The sequence below is a fragment of the Caretta caretta genome, chromosome 2 (assembly GCF_965140235.1).
Source record: "Caretta caretta isolate rCarCar2 chromosome 2, rCarCar1.hap1, whole genome shotgun sequence".
Taxonomy (NCBI): Eukaryota; Metazoa; Chordata; order Testudines; family Cheloniidae; genus Caretta; species Caretta caretta.
The window spans coordinates 267916202-267926685 of NC_134207.1; positions in this window are offsets into that span (position 1 = coordinate 267916202).

Below are 10484 nucleotides of genomic sequence, written 5' to 3' on the forward strand. Positions count from 1 at the left end.
CCCACCAATCAGAAGCGGCCTCCCCGCGCCTCGGACCGCCCACTTCTCTGAGCGACAGCAAATCCGGTGAGTGAAAGAGAGCTCTAGCTTTATACGACCAATCACAACCAGACTCTTTTCCTTTCCTCCCACCCACCAAATTGAACGACAGAGACACTAACCAGTAGAATGCGACCCTTCCCTTCAGCCGGCCAATCACCAAGTCTCATCACTTTGCCCTGCCCAATTCTCTAAGTGAAAGGCCAATAGAATGCCCAGATGCTTTTTTGGCTAGCAATCAAAACAAGCTTCGTCTTTTCTCCGCCCACTCAGCAGTTCCGACCAATAGAATAGAAGAGCCGGCGAGGGGGACGACCAATTGAAACCAGTCGAATCTTCTTTCCTCCCGCCCCCTGGATTGTTTGACAGGAGATCCGACCACTAGAATTGCAGATAGGCCCATTGGACGCCGGCGGGTTTTTCGTTGACACTCGCGTGTAAGTGGCGCGATCAAGGGGTTAGCACCGAACTCTGCGCGCCTGGCTTTAGACGCTCCAGTGGCACTACAAGTCCCAGCATGCAACGCTCCCGCTTGAGCCAGTCGGCTCGAGCGGGAGCGTTGCATGTTGGGTCTTGTAGTTTCCAGTGGCCTCACAGCAGAACCTCAGTAGAAGCCATAACCGAGGGCATCATTGGGAGGGGAATGGGGGCTGCAAGAGGGGTCAGGGGGTATAACCAGCAGAAGACCATGAGGCTGCACAGGCATCAGTGAGGCCATAACCTGGCCCCCAGAACCTTGCTGTCTGGCAATGCTGCCCAAGGTGGGAAAGAACCAGCTTGACCCTCAGATCCCAGGTGGAGGTCACAGGCCCGGCAACGGGCAAAGCAGATCTTTCGCCCTGTAATCTGAGACCCTGTGACGCCAAAATCAACGAGGAACAAACGTGGAAACCCCCCACTGCCCTGATGATGTTTTTACAGGCAACTTTTCTGACCGCTTTTGAGAGCAACATTCCCAAATCTCGTGATTTTAGCGCAAGTTCAGTGGCGTTGGCATAATTTTTATAGTGGGGGTGCTGAAGGCGGAAACCATGTATTTGGGTTGTTGTTGTTACTACTTAAGACAGGAAGTGCGGCAGCGCCCCTAGTTCTAGCACCTATGCACAAATCTCACAACATTTGGTGTTTTTCTGTGAAGCCCCTGCTCCTGGAGGCATGTGATAAAGTGATACTAATGTAATCATACCTAGCTTTTATCTCTGCTTTCATTAAAAAAAAGAAAGTATATTGTTAGCCCTCCTGATTACAGAGAAAAGCCTCAAAACGTGACTCTACTACATAACTAAAGGCTAAAACACGGGAATAAAAAGAGCCCATGTTTTATTTTTTATTTTTAATCTCCTGGGTTTTGGACGCCCAACTCCCAATTTTTAAACATTTGGGGTTGGCAATACTGTAAGGGAGGGCTGAAGCTGACACCCATGAATCTGAGAAGCTCATTGGGGGCTTGTGATACTTCTGCCACAGCATCACACTTCAGTGTGGTGATGTACAATGCAAATACCGTTCACTAATAAGAGTGTGCGCTTAGGCATTTGGAACTGGGAGTCCACATCCACAGCTGTTAAGTTTTCTATGTAATTTCTGATCAAAGTCAGACCTTTGCCAGAACAATAAACGAGTGCAGCGTGGCACCTTTGGGAAACATTTGCTAAAGGGAAATGATCAGCTCCTAAAAAAAAAAAAAAAAAAAAGTCATTGCACATAAGGAGTAGAAAATTTTGGTCTGGATTCTGAGCTGCACCAAACCCAGTGCAGATTGCAGGGAATAGGAGGGGAGAGGGAGCCAAAGGTGGCTATCAGCAATCTATGTACCCTCACCCCCTGGATTCTAGTGCACTTACAAAAGATAAGCTGTATGCCTCTTATGCCTCTTCCCCCCACCACCCACCCCATTTTATATGGTAATTCCTGGAATGACAGCCAGAGATCTAGTGTGTGTAGGGAACATGTGGACAGGCCGAACCCAAATGGGAGCAATATGTCTGGAATCTCCCCTACTGTTCTGACTGCAGGGAAAACTGCCAGGACTGGTGCTTCCCAACCTGCCCAGCCAGAGATGAGTTACAGGTACACACAGTGTAAGGAGAGCTTCTGATAGCAGTAGAATCTCACTATGCACATGTGCATTCACATGAGTGAGACGCTGCTCTGTGCAAGGTGTGCAAGAGCAGCTTCAACATATTGTCTGACCTCAGGACTCATCAACGAATTAACAGTGGCCAGAGGCCATATCAGTGCAATGAGGGCATGAAGGGCAACCAAAGTACCCAAAACTCAACCTGCGCATGTGGATCCACATGGGGGAGAGGCTCTGAGAGTGTGCCCAGCTGGCAGTCCTACCTCACTGTGCACCAGTGTACACATACGCACAAAGGTGAGAGCGTGCCATGAGCCAGCGGCATGATGGCAAGCTCTCCAACCTGACCATGCACCAGGGAATGCACAGCAGGGAGCAGGTCTACAAGTGCATCAATGGAAGAGGAACTTCACCATCCTGTCCATCCTCACCATGCACCAGAGGGATCACATGAGAGAGAGGCCCTTCCAGTGCACCCAGTGCCGGAGGCGCTTCAACTGCCAGTCCAACCTGGCTGTGCACCTGAAGGCTCACCAAAGAGCTGGCCATGACATGTGCAGGCCCAGGAAAACGCCCTTGGGAAGGGGGTTGAGGGTGGCGACCAGATCTCTTGATGGGGTCAGCCCTAAGCACCTGCAGACCCTGTGACCAGCTGCAGTGCTCAGGGGTCCCTCCACGAAAGTTTATGTACACCTTTTACAATGTCAAGGAGCTCACGTAGGATGCTGTATTAATGATGACAGGGTAGAAAATATTGTTTCTATAGCCCAATCCCTAACTCAAGATAGGCTTCCTCCCGACCACACCCAGCCTGCTCCCAGGAGCTGTGGACAATAAAGCAGATACTGGACACAAGCATCTCTGTGCATGTCCAGTCATTCCTGGGCTATAAACACTGCATAGGGGATGTCCCATACATCCTTGGGACAAAGGGCATCAGACTGCAACCATGTCTCCTTGTAAATTGGATAACATACCCTTGGATAGAACTCCTTTGGTGTTTGAGAGGATTTTTTTAACCCTTAGGTTGCTGCTATGTTCTAAACTCCTGGATAAATTTGTTTTTAAGACATCTCTCCTGTTTGGCCACCTGCTTAAATGAGTTAATAGACAGTCACTCTGTTTCCATTCATAACTTCAGTGACCAGAACATTCATTTTCTTTCTTTCTTGACTATATGTATAAGAACATAAGAACAGCCATACTGGGTCAGATCAATGGTCCATGTAGCTCAGTATCCTGTCTCTGACAGTGGCCAGATGCTTCAGAGGGAATGAACAGAACAGGGCAATTTTGAGTGATCCATCCCCTGTTGTCCAGTCCCAGATTCTGGCAGCTGGAGGTTTAGGGACACCCAGAGAATGGGGTTGCATCCCTGACCATCTTGGCTACTAGCCATTGATGGACCTATCCTCCATGAACTTATCTATGCCTTTTAACTCGGTTATACTTTTGGCCTTCACAACATCCTCTGGCAACAAGTTCTACAGGCTGACTGTGCGTTGCGTGAAGAAGTACTTCCTTTTGTTAATTTTAAACCTGGTGCTTGATTAATTTAATCAGGTAACCCCTAGTTCTTGTGTTATGTGAAACTGAGTTTCTGGAATTGTGGCTTTAGTGTATGGGTGTCTGTCCCTGTGTGTGTCTATCCAGTTGGTTCTCTTTTGCATCCATGACTGAGAAATCCAAGAGCCGAACCACCGTCTTTCAATCCCTGGACAAACAGGACTTATTTTTCACCTAATAGGCTAAATGACTGGGGTCATGAAGAGCCAGGTGCCTTACACTGCATAGTCCATCATGGCCCAGGTCCTAACTGGGCTGGGGAAGCCCATGCCTTTCTTGGACATCTATGTACCTCAGCAGGGGGAAAACAAATGCCCAAAATCTCCCTATCAATGATCATCAGTGTGGCTGTCTGATTCCTGTCATGCTCTCATTCCAGTCTTGCTATGGTGACCACAATCACTCTGTTCAATAAGTGGTGTACAGTACAGTAAGTGGTGTAATTTTTAAAAATTTCCCATGATAAATTCTCACTGTTCTCAGAATTTCTAGAGCAGTGGTTCTCAACCAGGGGTACATATACCCCTGGGGGTACGCAGAAGTCTTCCGGGAGTACATCAAGTCATAGATATTTGCCTAGTTTTACAACCGGCTATCTAAAAAGCACTAGCAAAGTCAATACAAACTAAAATGTCATACAGACAATGGCTTGTTTCTACTGCTCTATATTCTATACACTGAAATGTAAGTACAATATTTATATTCCAATTGATTTATTTTATAATTATATGGTAAAAATGAGAACATCAGCAATTTTTCAGAAATAATGTCCTGTGACAGTTTTGTATTTTTATGTTTTATTTTGTAAGCAAGTAGTTTTTAAGTGAGGTGAAACTTGAGCGTAGGCAGGACAAATCAGACTCCTGACAGGGGTACGATAGTCTGGAAAGGTTGAGAGCCACTGTTCTAGACTAGAGCATAAAGCCTGAGCCTGCAAGATGCTGAGCACCCTCAATGACTTCCTTATCAACTGCATGAAAAAACTTGTACAGATACAGACAGACATCATCTTCCTTTCCAAATGCAAACAGATGGACATCGTACCAAAAGGACTGAAGGTAAAAAATCCATTACAATCTACATACCACACAGACTATGCTGACAGCTTGTGCCACACGCTCTCAAAGAAACTGCGGAATCACCTGATCAACATCCTCTACAGCAAACAGGGAAAGATTAAGAATGAGCTCTCAAAAATGGATACTCTCATAAAAAAACAACCTTCCACACAAACTTCCTCATGGCTGGATTTTACTAAAACTAGACAAGCCATTTACAACGCACACTTTGCTTCTCTATATCCCGACCTGGGATATTCTATCTACTACCCAAGATCCATAAACCTGGAAATCCTGGGCGCCCCATCATCTCAGGCATTGGCACCCTGACAGCAGGATTGTCTGGCTATGTAGACTCCCTCCTCAGGCCCTACGCTACCAGCACTCCCAGCTACCTTCGAGACACCACTGACTTCCTGAGGAAACTTCAATCCATCGGTGATCTTCCTGATAACACCATCCTGGCTACTATGGATGTAGAAGCCCTCTACACCAACATTCCACACAAAGATGGACTACAAGCCGTCAAGAACACTATCCCCGATAATGTCACGGCTAACCTGGTGGCTGAACTTTGTGACTTTGTCCTTACCCATAACTATTTCACATTTGGGGACAATGTATACCTTCAGATCAGCGGCACTGCTATGGGTACCCGCATGGCCCCACAGTATGCCAACATTTTTATGGCTGATTTAGAACAACGCTTCCTCAGCTCTCGTCCCCTAAAGCCCCTACTCTACTTGCGCTATATTGATGACATCTTCATCATCTGGACCCATGGAAAAGAAGCCCTTGAGGAATTCCACCATGATTTCAACAATTTCCATCCCACCACCAACCTCAGCCTGGTCAAGTCCACACAAGAGATCCACTTCCTGGACACTACAGTGCTAATAAACAATGGCCACATAAACACCACCCTATACCGGAAACCTACTGACCGCTATTCCTACCTGCATGCCTCCAGCTTTCACCCTGACCACACCACACGATCCATCGTCTACAGCCAAGCTCTGCGATACAACCACATTTGCTCCAACCCCTCAGACAGAGACAAACACCTACAAGATCTCTGTCAAGCTTTCTTACAACTACAATACCCACCTGCAGAAGTAAAGAAACAGATTGATAGAGCCAGAAGAGTTCCCAGAAGTTACCTACTACAGGACAGGCCTAACAAAGAAAATAACAGAACGCCACTAGCGGTCACCTTCAGCCCCCAACTAAAACCTCTCCAACGCATTATTAAGGATCTACAACCTATCCTAAAGGATGACCCAACACTCTCACAAGTCTTGGGAGACAGGCCAGTCCTTGCCTACAGACAGCCCCGCAACCTGAAGCAAATACTCACCAACAACCACATACCACACAACAGAACCACTAACCCAGGAACTTATCCTTGCAACAAAGCCCGTTGCCAATTGTGCCCACATATCTATTCAGGGGACACCATCACAGGGCCTAATAACATCAGCCACACTATCAGAGGCTCGTTCACCTGCACATCCACCAATGTGATATATGCCATCATGTGCCAGCAATGCCCCTCTGCCATGTACATTGGTCAAACTGGACAGTCTCTACGTAAAAGAATAAATGGACACAAATCAGATGTCAAGAATTATAACATTCATAAACCAGTCGGAGAACACTTCAATCTCTCTGGTCACGCAATCACAGACATGAAGGTCGCTATCTTAAAACAAAAAAACTTCAAATCCAGACTCCAGCGAGAAACTGCTGAATTGGAATTCATTTGCAAATTGGATACTATTAATTTAGGCTTAAATAGAGACTGGGAGTGGCTAAGTCATTATGCAAGGTAGCCTGTTTCTTCTTGTTTTTTCCTACCCCCCCCCCCCCAGATGTTCTGGTTTAACTTGGATTTAAACTTGGAGAGTGGTCAGTTTAGATGAGCTATTACCAGCAGGAGAGTGAGTTTGTGTGTGTATGGGGGTGGGGGGGGATGTGAGAAAACCTGGATTTGTGCAGGAAATAGCCCGACTTGATTATGTAAAGAGTTGTCACTTTGGATGGGCTAGCACCAGCAGGAGAGTGAATTTGTGTGGGGGGGTGGAGGGTGAGAAAACCTGGATTTGTGCTGGAAATGGCCCACCTGATGATCACTTTAGATAAGCTATTACCAGCAGGACAGTGGGGTGGGAGGAGGTATTGTTTCATATTCTCTGTGTATATATAAAGTCTGCTGCAGTTTCCACGGTATGCATCTGATGAAGTGAGCTGTAGCTCACGAAAGCTCATGCTCAAATAAATTGGTTAGTCTCTAAGGTGCCACAAGTACTCCTTTTCTTTTTAATGACTTCCTTGTGATCCTAGAGCTACAATTACCCACATAAACCAATAGATGGCACTTTCAAACAAAATATGCAAAGTAAACACAAAGTATGCATCTGATGAAGTGAGCTGTAGCTCACGAAAGCTTATGCTCAAATAAATTGGTTAGTCTCTAAGGTGCCACAAATACTCCTTTTCTTTTTGCGAATACAGACTAACACAGCTGTTACTCTGAAATCTGAAAAAAGTAAACACAGTTGCCAACTTTCACGCGGTAAATAAGCACCCCGACTTTCACAATAAGCCAAAAATCAAGCTAATCCCACTTCAAAACAAGGCCAAAACAAACCAATCCCAAAGAACCCCAACATGCTATGTGACTAGATCCCCACACCATGCAGTCTGGGACTGTGGTGGGCCCGCTGTGCACCCTGACTCTCTCCCACCCTTGCCCCTGCTTGCTGGGAGCTGATCAAAAAAAAGAAGCAACAAGTCAAAAACTAGCCAACAAGCAACTCACAAGCCAATTAACCCCAAATCAAGCCCCATTTCTGTGGTTTTTTTGGTGGGTTTGGCCTGTCTGTAAAATGAAATACATGTAACCCTTCTGCCAGGCCAAGTTGATAGCAGCAAGGGCCGGGTTCAGTACACAGGGGTTCCATACAGAAAAGCTTCTCCAGTCGGGGTAGTTAACCCACCTCCCTGAGAGGCGGTAGCTGTGTTGATAGGAGAATTCTCTGGTGGACTTAGCGCTGTCTACACTGGGGTTAGGGGGGTATAATTATGTTGCTCAGGGGAGTGGATTTTTCACACCCTGGAGTGATGTAGTTCTACTGGTGTAAGTTTCTAGTATAGACCTTTTGGTAAATCGCCTCACCCCTTTGCAGATGGCAACAGGCCCATGTCACTGATGACCAAGATGATGGGGACCTGAATGAAAGTAGCTTGATTTGTTCAAAGCATTTTCAATCCCAAAGGGCTGACAGACGAGCTCCAGATGCACAGTTTGGTTTTTGTTTTTTTTTTGTTTTCTTTTACTGTAGCTACAAACCAGCTGAAAAGCATAAGCAGAGAAGGAGAGAGGGAGGTCCAAAATACTATGGGGAATGCATTGGGGCCTGTGAAAGGAACCCCATTAGCGACCCTAGAGACTGACAGTCTGTGTGTGTAGCACAGGCAGGAGCATTGCCAACCATCCCTGCCCTGCTGACATGCTTCAGTCCTGCTCCTGAGGGGACCACACCTTGGGCTGAAAGGGTAATTAAATCTCTGTGCCTCATGGAGTCTTTCTATCCATTGCAGGTATTGATCTGGCCTCCCATCACTGTTATTTTAGCACTTCATAATCTTGAACATATCTTTCCTGGGTGTCTGGCTGGTGAGTCTTGCCCACATGCTCAGGGTTTAGCTGATCGCCATACTTGGGGTCGGGAGGGAATTTTCCCCCAGGGCAGATGGGAAGAGGCCCTGGGGGGGTTTTCGCCTTCCTCTGCAGCGTGGGGCACGGGTCACTTGCTGGAGGATTCTCTGCACCTTGAAGTCTTTAAACCACGATTTGAGGACTTCAATAGCTCAGACATAAGTTAGGGGTTTGTTACAGGAGTGGGTGGGTGAGATTCCGTGGCCTGTGTTGTGCAGGAGGTCAGACTAAACGATCATAATGGTCCCTTCTGACCTTAAAGTCTATGAGTCTATATTTATCCTCTTAACTCCCCTGGGGAAGCAGGGAAGTACCATTCGGCCTGTTTTACAGATGGGGCACTGAGTGACTTGCCCAAAGTCACACAGGAAATCTGTAGCAGAGCAGAGTATTGAACTCAGGTCTTCAGTTTGCATCTTAACCACTAGACTCTCCTTCCTGTAGTCCTCCGCCTTTAGAGCCAACTCTGATGGAAATTGGTCCACGGATATTTGGCCCATCAATTCATAAGTCACCAAACAGCCATCAACAGGTAACAACTTCTGGACATTATTGATGCAGTAGTGATCCAAGCCAGTGACATGGAGGCTGAAGAGTTCCATGTCCATTATCAGTTCCCTGAGACACCCAGGCTCCCAACAGAATTAGCTTTACATACAATATTGGTGTCATCTTTACAGTAGCCAAAAATTTCCCCCATAATTAATTTACTAAACCACCTTAGTTTCATGTGACTCTTCTTCCTTCTCCTCCTGATGGATGTAGAGCAGGGGTGGGCAAACTATGTCCCGCAGCTGTTTTAAGCTGGCCCTCAAGCTCCCTCTGGGGAGTGGGATCTGGGGCTTGCCCTGCTCTGGTACTCCAGCTGGGGAGCAGGGTCGGGGGCCGTTCCATGTGGCTCCCAGCAGCAGCGGCATGGCCCTCCTCCAGCTGTGGAGCAGGGTCAGAGGCTGCGCCACATGGCTCCCGGAAGCTACGGCATGGTCCCCCTCCGGCACGCCAATGGGAGTTGCAGGGGCAGTGCCTGCAGATGGGGCAGCGTGCAGCAGAGCCGCCTGGCTGTGCCGCTGCCTAGGAGCCGGAGAAGGGACATGCTGCTGCTTCCAGGAGCTGCTTGAGGTAAGCGCCTCCCAGAGCCTGCACCCCTGAGCCTCTCCACATGCCCCAACTCCCTGCCCCAGCCCTGATCCCCCTCCAGACCTCCAAACCCCTCGATCCCAGCCCAGAGCACTCTCCTGCACCCCAAACCTTTCATCCCCAGCCCTATCCCAGAGCCTGCACCCCCAGCCAGAACCTGCACCCCGCACCACAACCCCCTGCCCCAGCCCTGATCCCCGTCCCACCCTCCAAACCCCTCGGTCCCAGCCCAGAGCACCCTCCTACACCCCAAACTCCTCATCCCCAGAGCCCACACCCCAGCTGGAGCCCTCAGCTGCCATGGGGGGGCCCTTGGAGCTCCCAGCCACCACAGGGGGCAGGGGGCCATTGCAGCTTTCAGCTACTGGGGGGACCCTGGAGTTGTCAGCCGCAGTGGTGGTGGGTGCTGGACCTCCCTCCCTCCCCTCCCACAGCAGGGCTCAGGCTCAGTCCCACTGTGTCACAGTTATTTTTAATGAAAGTCAGGGACAGGTCACAGGCTTCCGTAACTGTTTGTTTATTGCCCGAGACCTGTCCCTGTCTTTTACTAAAAATAACCGTGACAAAACCTTAGCCTTACCTCTAGTGGTAAAAGTGCAGATTTGAAAGTATAGCTGCATTTACACTCGGGGCTTTTGCCGGCACAGCTGTGTCGGTCACAAATTACACCTCATCACACCCCTGCCTGACATAAGTGTGCCAGCAGAGTGAAGCGACGACGCTTGTGGTGACAACCTGGCATGGACACTTAAAGAGGCAGTAGATAACATCCAGTAGACCCTACAGGTTGATGGCAATTCACACAGGAGATGATGCAGCCCGAGGCTATGGGTAATGAGTACAGATGAACTTACTGCAATGAGAAATACAAGCAGGTCATGTC